Source organism: Gossypium hirsutum, chromosome D05, assembly GCF_007990345.1.
Source record: "Gossypium hirsutum isolate 1008001.06 chromosome D05, Gossypium_hirsutum_v2.1, whole genome shotgun sequence".
NCBI lineage: Eukaryota > Viridiplantae > Streptophyta > Magnoliopsida > Malvales > Malvaceae > Gossypium > Gossypium hirsutum.
Window position 1 is genome coordinate 25,254,684 of NC_053441.1, and position 12,355 is coordinate 25,267,038.

The 12,355-nt window shown below is 33.0% G+C and overlaps 1 pseudogene; it reads right to left on the minus strand.

The window, feature by feature from the left end:
* Positions 1 to 8,167: 8,167 nt before the first annotated feature.
* On the minus strand, positions 8,168 to 9,576 carry LOC107902572 (putative pectinesterase 11; annotated as a pseudogene).
* Between the last annotated feature and the right edge of the window lie 2,779 nt (positions 9,577 to 12,355).

Genomic DNA, 12,355 nt, shown 5'->3' on the forward strand with positions numbered 1-12,355 from the left:
CCCACTATTTAAGGACACACAAAATAATGGAGAATTAACATTGGGCATTACTCTGGAGAGGACTTAAAAACTACAAGGAGTTCCACAGCAGTCTAATTGTTCAAAACATATCCTGGAGGACAGGGGTGTATCATTGAAACATCCTCAATCGTATCACTCTCATTGAGTTCAACATCCATATCTCTAGCTCTTAGATGTGTTCTATAAGAATGGCGTGATTCCAGACTTATAGGTTCACAACTGTGGATTGTGTGGTTCTAGCCTTGATGAATGGTTAGGGTGATATGTACATGCAATGCATGAATGATTGAATGGATGACAAGTGAATTTTAGTCATGAATAAATATACAAGAATTTGGTGTTGATTTCAAGATAGCCCCATATTTTGGCGTTTCATAATCAAAAGAGCCCATTACAAAACATTTTTCCATCTTGGACTGAACAGTTACACAAATTCCCTAGCCACATCGCCTTGTTTCTTCACTCGTCTTAGGAACTCCGACATGCTTGATCTTTGGCTTAGAAAGAATTGCCAACTGAGAGCTTCGGCCTCATCTGATAATTGTACAATTTGCACAGCTGCCTTGCGAATTTCATTGACTAAACTTCAACCCATATATCAATCATCCATGTCAACTTCATTAGCTTTTTCTTGAAGGTCATCGGTTTAGACTCCTTCACATATATCTTGTTGAGTTGCGCATTGCCAATGTGAAGCAAGGCAGTACATCTTCTATAGTCGGAGTCATATCTTCCGAATTGAAAGTGAAACACTGATAGGCTGGGTCACAGAATCGAACCATGGCTTGGATCAGCTGCTCGTTCACATTGATTGCGATCAAGTGAGCTATGTCCCCGTACTTTTCGGTGAAGATGCCCCTAGTATCTGAATTTCATTGTCCCCAGATCCTAATCAAGTCTTCGAGATCATTCTGACAAGCATTCAAAGTCACACGCTCGGGAAGATCAGAGGTATATCCTTCCTTTAAACTGTCCCATTTCGCTTTTTGAGTACTCAAAGACCAATCTCGGACTACAGCATTTTTCTCATTTACTTGTGTAATCGACTCCTCCATCAAAAACCCGTTTTTGGCAACCAATCTTTAATCAACACATTCCTAATGAGATGTCTACGATGCATGATGAAAAATAAAATGAAGAACAAGTAACGTTGGTTAGAGATCACAACAGATATAAACAGAAGAAAAAAGAAAAATAAAGACTATGAAAAAATTAACAAATTAAGCTATTCAACCATGCAATTTGGTAGAACAGACCTACACATTTTTTTTGCCCCAACATTTATTAAACAGACTCAATTCGTTTCCAAATAAGTGTAAATGTAAAAGAAATAAAAGGTAAGAGGCGTTTCTCCCGTGTACTTATTTTGGTGACTATTCAACGGACAGAGGTTCGACATGGCTCTAATCGGATGGCTCGTACGGTTCGCTATATGCGGTTTTGGTTCTAAAAAGGTACTCGAATTGTCTATACTGTCACCTACTAAGGCTAGTACGAAGCCTCGGTTATCGCCCGTCAGGGCTCGCGAGCTCAATTCAAGGGATTACATTTACTTATGCCTATGCGGAGGGACAAGTTAACTCACGAAAGCATAAGTCATATGTAACCCGGAAGTAATTCACTAGCCTGTGCGGAGGGACGAGTTAACTCACGAAGGCGTAGCGTTTACTTCCACTTAAACGGACGGAGCCCGGGTAGAGAGCTCATGTTATGCAAGAATGCAAGTGCACAGTGTGTGAGGAGAAACTCACAAACCTTTTTTTTTACTAAAAAAACAAACTAAAATCATAAAACTTAGAGCTGAAAATAGAAAAAAAAACAATTTAGAAAAATATTAATTTAAAAACCGAATGCAGATGCATGACTTTTCAAAAATAAAATTCAAGGATCACGATTAAAAATTAATTTGAACAAGAACTTTTGAAAATTTTGACAACACGCATTCAACACCAGACTCGACTCTCAAAAAAAAGTCCCCAGTGGAGTCGCTAGCTGTAGCGACCTAAAATTTTGGGTACTAGTCGAAGTAATTATTGAAAATTTGAAAAAAGAATCTCGATTTTATTTGAAATAGGAGTCGCCACCGATCTTTTTTCTTAGGTGTGATCGGACACCTAATAAATTCTCTTTTTAGAAGAAAAATTTATTTTTAAATTTTTCTAAAAAAAAAGTAATTTTAGGTCTACGTGAAAGTCTAGAGAAAATTAGAGTTCGAGAGTCGGTTACGCGCGAGGAAGGTATTAGCACCCTCGCGACGCCCAAAATTGGTATCTCGTTAAACGCGCGTTGTCTTAATTTTCAAAAACACAAGTTTTTTTAAAACACGAAGATTTTTGAAACAATTTTTATTTTTGAGCACACGAAAATTTTTTAAAACACGAGAATTTTAGAGACACGAAAATTCTTAAAAACACGAAAATTTTTGAAAACACGACAATTTTGAAACACGAGAATTTTAAAACACGAGAATTGTTTTTTGAAAACACGATTTTTTTTGAAACTCGAAAATTTGAGAAATACGAGAGTTGTTGAAAACAAGAAAACTCATAAACACGAAAATTTTTGAAACATGGAAGTTTTTAGAAAACAGGAAAAATTTCTTTGATCATCGGAATTTTTGAAAATACAAAAATTTTTGAAACACGAAAGTTTTAAAAACACGAGGATTTTTGAAACACGGGAATTTTTTGAAAACATGAAAAATTTTGAAAATTTGAATTTTTTGAAAACACGGGAAATTTTTTTGAAAACATGAAAATATTTGAAACACGGGAATTTTTGAAAACACGAAATTTTTTTGATTTTTTATTAAGCACGTATCGTATTTAACACGAACATGTGATATTCAGTCAACATAGCAATGAAATCAACGAATTAGTGTCAAATCGATTCGTTGCCCTATTTTTGAAAACGCGAATATATTTTTTTGAAACACGAGAAGATTTTTTTTAAGACACGAAAATTTCAAAATACGAGAATTTGTTTGAAAACATAAAGTTTTTTTTTGAATATTTTTTATTTTTTTAAAAAGGGTGTATCGTGTTTAACACAAACCGTTAATATTCACTCAACATAGCGATGAAATCAACGGCTTATTGTTAAATTGACTAGTTGCCTTATTTAAATTTTTTAGAAATAAAATAAAATTAACTTATAAAAAATTAAATACGAAAAATAAAATGTTTAAAAATATATCAACAATATTAAAAACATCATTCAAATACGCGAATTAAATTAAAAATAGGTAAAAGAGAAATTACCAAAAAGCTCAAAATACGAGATTGACTGATCAAAAATACGAGCTTGACCGAGAGGGCTACATGACTCGAGCCTTCCTTTTTTCTTTTTTTCCTTTTTTTTCTTTTTCTCTTTCCCTTTTTTTTCTCTTTTCTTTTTTTCATTCTTTTTCCTTCGGCCTGCTTCAGATTGGGCCTGGGACTTCTGGGCCTGCCACTGCACTGGACCCCGCTGCTGGACTGGGTCGGATAGTGGGCCTGCGCTATTGGGCTGCTGCTGGTTTGGGCTGGTCTGCTGCGGGCTTCTTCTTTTTTTTTGCTTTGGGGTTTTTCTTTTTTTTTTGGGTCTTTTTTATTTGGTTTTTTTTGGGTAGGGTTCGGGTCAAATGCGGGTCGGGTTGGAAGGGTCGTGGGCCGGTCAGTCGGGTCGGGTCGGCCCGATTAAAAATTTATTTTCTTTCTTCTTCCTCTTTTCTTCTTTCTTTCTTTCTTTTCTTTCTTCTTCTTCTTCTCCGTTTGGTCTCCTTCGCCGCCGTCGACGCCTCTGCTCGTGCTGCTGTCGGTGGTTCGCCGGTGGTTCACCGATGGCCGGCCTCTCCTCCTCCCCTCTCTTCTTTTCCTTTTCTTTCTCTTTTTCAAAGCCTTTTTTTTTCTTTTTCTTTGTATTTTTTTGATCTTTTTTTCATGTGTGTCCTTATTTTTGGGGTTTAAACCCCTTTTATAGCTGATTTTGTGCTTCTTTTTGCAGGTAGCAAGTGGGCTAGGAAGGGCTAGGCCAGCCGCCGCCTGTTGCAGGTGCAACTCGCGTGGTGGCTGTCAGAAGGACTGAATCGTAAATGCAGCAAAAGTTTTGAGGTAAAAGTGTAATTTTGAGAAAGTTTAGGGGTTAAAATATAATTTTAAAAAATTTAGGGGTCAAAATGTAATTTAGAAAATTTTAGGAGTCAAATTGCAATTTTTTTTAAAAAAATTTTAACACGAAATTATTCCCGGACAAAATTCAGTGATTATAGTCGTAATTTGATACGTTAAGGTTCTTTGATGCATTTGAGGAGCTTATCCTCAAGCAATTTAGTTTTCTTTTATATGTTTTTTTTATTTTTAGTTTTGTTTTTAATATTTTGTTTTTATTAGTTTTAAGGCATTTTTTAGACCCAAATTGGCCAATCATGCCATGGGGAACCTAACAAGCTGACGCGGTTTTGTCAGGAGTCGCCGGTGACCCGAACGTGAAGAGAACACCACCTAGAAGTGGGTATCGAGATATCGAAGTATGAAAGTCGTGATACCCCAGACAGTGCTAAAATGAAGAGAATCGATGTCAACTACAGTGATATATGGTGATATAGAGACATCCCAAGACCATCGATTTCAAGACTGTTATGGGTATTGTGATACCCAACTGCTACCTAACGGTTGAAAAAACTACAGAGACAATTTTACGTATCCAACAAGCTTAAGTTAAGGGAAAAATGGTCGATATTAGGTTAAATGTTAGTAGGCTATAATAAACCTTTGAATTCAAATGTTGTTGGCTAAAAACATTTTCTTTAGTTTCTTAACTCTTAGTTTAGGTTTTCTTTTCTCTTATTTTTCTCTTTCTTTTTATTTTTGTTGTAGTATTTTTATTTCTTCATTTTTGTTGGAACATTGTGAAGGGAAATGTATTAAATGCTCGTGCTTTACCAGATATTTATCTATTAATGAGCATTTTCTCAACCCGTATCTTTTACATTTTATGCTTACTATGCGTTTGTTAAAATGCTTGTGTGGAATTCAAGTTTAATCATGTGCTAAATTATTTTATTGGTTGATTGATGAGTGGGTTACTTAGCTAAGTTATGATTTATGCATTAATTAGTTGTTTGTTGAAGTGTGTTAAATTGCATATTACACTAGAATTGACGCCTCTAGTGGAAAGATCTAGATAGACGAGACCGAGAGGAGATGCTTTCGTGTAAGACTTTGATACACTTGTACCGAATAGTGAGACCGAGAGGAAAGCTTAGGTGATATATTTTAATTTAGAATGAGGTCGAGAGGAGATTTCTAACTAAAGTGACAAACAATACAATCACCATAAATTTATTAGCTTAATTAGTAATTCATGAATCATTCAACCTACATTTCAATCCATTTACATTAATTCCAATAAAAAGAAAGAAAATTGATTTAGTATTTTTATTTGTTAATTTAGATATAACTTAAATATTATTTTATTTAACCCAGGTCATGAATAGTTGAGACCCATGATTACTAAATATCATTTTTTATTTCTTATTTTTAAAAAGGCCATCCTCAAATAAAATAACAGACATTTTTCTTTAAATGGAAGCCTTACATGTCATAACCCTCAAAATCATGTCAAGGTCGAATCTAGCGAAGAAATTCATGTGGATGCAGCTTCCACGTTTACCTTGCGAGCATCGTACTCAGTTTCGCAAACTTCCAAATTGCAAAAACATGTCCCACCCAAAATTTGTCAATCACACACAGTGCATGCATTCATGCATGAAATGATCAAGAATTGGAAAAAAAAACAAAAAACAAAGGCCAAAAAACTGAACTGATGGTCGAATATGTCGAAACTCTTTTTTTTTAATTGATTTTATTTTAAAAAATAAAAATAGGAATCACTACCAATCACTTTTATGATGTATGATCGGATCACCTCATAAGTTGATCTTTTTAATAAGAGGTTTAGTTTATTGAAACGATGTTTTTTGGTCTACAAAATCTAGAAAATACGCACGAGAAAGGATTAACACCCTTGTTACGCCCAAATTTTGTACTTAATTGATTATTCGATGTCTTAGTGTTGAAAATTAAAAATTTGAAGAGAATTTAAAATGCGATCTATTTGTATTAAGATATTTTAATAGAAAAGGTTTTATTTCGAATTAATCAAGAAGAAGGATCATGCTCCGTGAGTTAGGACACAACGCCTTTAGTTTTCGAAAACCAGAATAATCACCGTTTTAATTGTTACTCAAATTTTATTTATTTTTTTGTTATTTTAAATAGGATATTCAATTATTTTAGTTCTAGAAAAATGTCGTACTCCATAAGTTAGCAGCACGGCTTCTTCGAATCCCAAAAATAATGAACATTACCTCGGTTTTGAACATTTTATATGTTATATAAAACGAAGATAACCCCTCTTTTTTAAAACAATATAATTTTTTTTAAAACAAATGATGATAATAATGCAACTACAATAATAATGAGAATACCAAATTAATAATAATAATATCAATTTTATAATAATGGTACTAATCATAGCATAGTTATCATATATAAGTAAGTAAAATAATGATAATAACAAAGATAAAATAGAATAACATGTATAAATAAATGATATAGTAGATTGATAAAATAAAATAAAATGGCTATATAGGTAGGATATTAGAATGATAAAATATAAATAAATAAAGGGATACTATAATAACAATAATGTTATCATAATAATAAAATAGATAAGGTACGTAACTTAAAATAAAATAAACGGAAGATGCATGATTGAAAAGGCATGACATGAAAGTGCCAAAAAAATAATAATAAAATAACAATAAAAAATCTTGGCCCTCCCCTAATCCGGCCTTGGCACTGGCAAGTCTCCGCTATGGCCACCGATCATTGGTGACGGAGACCCCGGCCTCCGATGGCTGGAGATTCCAAAAAGGGGGTCTTTTCATCCCTGTTTTCTGGGGAACCCGGATCTGGGGTCGAAATCCCTAGATCCGGTCGAAATTTGACAGTAACAAGGAGGGGCTTTTTGACTTCCAATCGTCCCCAAAACGGCTTCAGGCAAACCCCGAGGGTGCGGCAGCCTTTTAAGTCAGAAGGGACTCCAGCGACGGCGTCGAGGTAAGAACCCTTTTTATTTCTCGTTTTATGTTTTTACATAAAAAAATAGATTCAAAAAAAGAATAAATAAAAAAGAATCACCTTCACAATTTGGTATTTTGTTTTTCTATTGTTTCGTGTATCCGTTACATAGTTTTTTTGTTTTGGCTTTTTAACATAGTTTTTTTGTTTTGGCTTTTTTATAGCCGAATACATTACATTGTTTTTTACTGTTTTTACTATTGTTCTTTGTGTGTTCTTGTTTCTGTTCTTGTTCTTTCTTTTTGCATGTGTCCCTATCCGACGGCGACGACTGGCAGACGAGGCGTCAGACCTCGGGCGACAAAACCGCTGGCGAAGTGGAAGCGGCAGCGCACAGAAACCTTAGGGTTTCTGACTCTTCTGCAAACAGTTTAGGTTTTTGGGTTTATTGGGCTTTGGGTTGCTAATTTGGGTAGTGGATTTTAAATTTGGGCCTAGCATTTGTAAATGGACTGTTTTTGAATTTTGATATCTTTTATATTTATTATTTTCTTGTTTGGTTTCTGTTTGGGCCTAGGCTAAATTGGCCTATTACAGAATCTATCATACCATTAATTCTTGATTTAATTGATTTAAGTGGTTTAAAGGAAATTAATTATTAAAAATAAAAAATATTAAAAATTATAAATATTGGTTCGGTCGTAATTCAATCAATTTTTTTAGTCCGATTCAATAAATTTGTTCCAATTTGTAAAATAATTAATTTTGTACCTCTTATCAGATCAATATTTCTATCGATTCCACAATCCAATGAATCAATCTAATTCTATTTCGATAATTTTGTCCAGAAAGACTCTACTTGACCTAATTCCATTTATTTGTTTTTATCTGATAAAAAAATTTAGAAGTTTCAATGTTTCATTACAGTGGCAAACAGTTTCCCCTATTTATATAATATGTATTTAAAATATAATTCTTTTTGAATTAATTACAAATGAATAAATGAATAAGTTTAATAGGATTACATATACAAATGAATCTTATAAGAGGTAGAGAAAAAAGAATAAAGAAATCAACATGGGCTAACAATAATTAATTAATGTTGTGGATGACGAAAAATTAATGGGTGGTGGAATTGTTTGAAATGGCAGAAGAAACTTTCTTGAAACGTTTGGGGTAGATTTGATCCAACTTTTGCCCCAAATCATGTTTTTTGTCAAGAAAATTTCCGCCTCTTTGGCCGTCAATTGTTGCGACCATTCAACCCTTTTCCTATTATTGGCTTCTAGTCCATAACATTTATATTCTCTATAGAACACCATGCTGCAAATATCAAACATGAAAATTGTTAAGCATCAGTTCAAATTTCAAATGATAAACAAATAGATAAACATATTACATTGCACTTCTATGTTACCTTTGCCTGGATGAGTCGCCCCAGTCATCCCAACCCTGGGGTAGTATGACATTGGACATATATGTTAGGGCAAAAATGACTCTGGAATATGGGCCCCATGGCCTTCCTAATACATCAGTCTTCACCCCAGTTATCTTGCAACCCTGGAATATAAATCTTGTCTTTTCTGATGGTGACTCCTTTCGTTGGGCTATAATTGATGCACCTCCTTCTGAGAGCGTATGTAAATGACACCTCTAAAATAACTGCCACACGAATTCATATGTAAGTTACTCTTCATTTCACTTAAAATTCTCATATCTAACACATACTTGGACATTATCATATAGGATATAATCTCTTAAAGATCCTCCAAATATTTTGAACACATTTGACACTTGCAGAATATTACCAAGTAACCGATTGCTAAAATGTGTTACCTCAAAAAGGGAAGTGGCATTCCCAAAAATGAAGTCTACGGCTCCTTCAATGTAACAATTGTTGTAATAATGTCTTCCGGTGTCATCTAGCAATGTATCCTAGTAAGATAGAATTCTGCATCCAAAGAAAGCAGCCCTATCTCCAGACACCCGTAATGCCACTACTTTAGCTCCAGGCCCGTACGTATTTTATTCACCAAAGTTATACACAAACATTCAGTTAACTCAAAAAATTGATTGTACATTCTATACTCTACATGTACATGTATGGAGATGTTATATATACCTGAATTGTGAGATATTGGCCAACAAAATCTGAAGCCAACATAGTGAAAGTAGCTGATTCAAATATATTCCCACTGTCACTCCCAGTAATTATAGTGCCATTTGGCTTTGAACCACTTAATGTAATAAAAGGCTTGTCAGTTGGCACAACAATCTTTTCATTATAGATTCCAGGCTCAACCAATATGAAAACAGCTTCTCTATTGTCTGATGGCACGGCATCAATAGCGTCTTGTATCTTTTCATAGTCTCCTTTTCCTAATTGGTCCACCCTTAAAAGTAAAGCTGCTGCTGAAATTTGAGCAGCGTCTGCTCGAGGGGTACTCGCCATTAACATGAATAATGTTACGAAAAAGATGAAAGCAGCCATCGTTGCAAAACACAGGATTGTAATTAGCTCAAGGATATGCTGAAGTAAATGATGAAGAAATGTTAATGTAAGATGACTGGTTTTGTTATGAACAGATTGTGGTGGATATTGTTTTTTTTTATATAACCAGGGGCTGATTTCTTGCGATGGAAGTGTGACATGTAAACGTCAAATTTGAAGCCACCGTGTGTAGATTAACATAACATTATATCAAAGAAAAAGGCTGCAGTTGCCGCTAACACAAGCTGCCGGTAACTAGAAATTTTGATAGAAACTCGATAAGTCGTAGCCGCCATTTGATTTTGGTTCTAGCTAGCAACTTAGTTCACTTGTACTTTAAAATGAGTTTATATGATTTTTATTTTTTATTTTGTTCAACCAGTTTATATGATTCATGAATCACAATTAGGAATGGAAACTAATACGTAACCGTTGATTTTGACCAAAAAAGTCAGTAAATTTGTGTTTTTTTTCTTTTAATTTCGATTTTACATGGCAGATTTAATTTTTATTAAATATATTATCGAATTTTCTAAATAAAATTTACTCGGCCTTAAGATATTTATTAAAACAAACTCCTTCCATCCCATCATCACATGTAATTCTTAAAAAAAAAACCTCATAATTTTTAAAAATATTTATCTACATCAATAAAGAGGTACACATAAATTGTCATATTAGTGTCGCTAAAATTTTAATAGTTAAATCACTTGTTTTATTCAAATAAAATCAATTTGATTAAATTTTAAAAATCAATGAATTGTGTGAATTCTAAATTAGAATAATGAATTTGTATAGACATGCATTTTCAGATTTTCTATTAATTTTCAACTTTTTATTTAAAAAGGTTGTAAATTGTTACAAAATTAATTATCTCTCCAGGGTAGTAATAATTTGATTAATTGTTGGGCTAGTGTATCAAATTCAATAAACTAACTTCTGATTTAATTTAATTTAATTTAGCCCCGAATGAAAGGAATTGATTAGGTTCGGCTGCTTGAGATTAAAGTTAGAAATGTTAATTTGGACAAATGTTGTAACTATTTTGCAATGTTTTTAATTGCAAGTCTTGAGATTGCTTAAAAACTACCTTACCATCTATCAACTTTGTTTTAATGGTTGATTTGACCATGGCATCGGTGGCTGTTCATTTGTCTTTTGACCTTTGATTAAGGCCCTTTCTTAATACTTTTGGGGCAGCCCATTGATTAAGGTCGTATTAACTTACAATTAAAAAGGAGTCCACTGATTACAACCTGTGCTTGTATTTTAGTGGATCTAATTATCCATCTAAACTCAAATTTTAAGTTCTATTTTAGGAGTTGAATAAAAGCTTGTCCAATTTTTCTTAATTATATTTCTTCTCCAATCCCTAACCAAGGACTCTTTGTATTCTTTTTAAAAGGTTTAATATTATAAGTAGATTTAAATAATTATAATATAAAATCAAACTAGCATTAAACATATCAAATCAAGAATTGAAAGGTATCCAACGTTAAATGTTTGAGTTTAGTGACTGAGTATTGCAGAAAAAATTTTCTATCTATTTGACATTTGACTCGACTCGATTTAATTTATGAATAATTAAGATTCATTAATATCTAATATCAAATATCAATATTTTTATTAAAAAAATCATCATTACATCAAAGAATAAACTTTTTCCTTTAAATGAGAGCCTAACGTTTCTTAGCCCCAAAATCATGTCAGGTGGAATCAGGCGATGAAATTCATGTAGATGCAGCTTCCACGTTTGTCCTTGCGAGAACCTCGTACGAGTTCTTGCACACTTCCAAACTACAAAAACATGATTTTCCATCCAAAATTTGTCAATCACACACGGTGCATGCATTCATGCATGGAAAGATCGAGAAGAAGGGAAAAGAAAAAGAAAAGAACAGACATCTCACCTCCCCAAGGATCGATCATGATGCTTGGGTTTTCTAAAATAGACAATAAAATTTTGCTTTGCTTCTACTTAACCTATAACTCTATAGCTTTTGGCTGCATTTATTTGTTTTTATATGATTAAAAGTAGAAGCTTCATTACTAAAGCAAACAGTTCCCCTTTTTCTTTTTTTTTTCCCCAAAATCTTCTTCTTGTATAATACAAAGAGAGAGGCACCTAATTTAGCACTTTAATTTGCTGGAAACCAATTGAGTTATGCAAGCTTATTGATGTTGTTACGCATTCATTGCCATTTTCATTCTCTAATTCTATCAAATTATGGAGAATATAATAGCTGCTTGCCACAAATCAGTTACACCAATATTATTACAGTTCTATTCCATTCCATTTAGCCAAACAATTAAATTACTATTATAGTTCTATTCCATTAATACAGCTCTAGTCTATTATAGCGAATCAAACGTGCACTAAATGTTTCCACATTCTAAAATTTTTTAATATAATTAACACTTAACTAGTAATTTTTTGAGTTTAACAAGGTCTATAATTTGATACACACTTTTGTCTAATGTAATACTTGTGTTTTTGACAAAAGTTATATATTTTGGTACCCGAAAGTAATAGTGTTAACCTTTTTCTAGTATTTAATTCGGGTATTGGAGTTGATTTGATAAAAATTCATAATTAGCAAATAATATTAGAAGTCAACTATTATCAAACCAATATTAAAACTCAAATTAAACCACATCTATCGGATTGTATTTGGAAAATTAAATGCAAAATTAAATAAATTCGCAATCAACACTAAATTTATTTTTTAAAATCATGAAAAATTCAAACCTAATAGTATTAGCAATTAACTTTCATAAA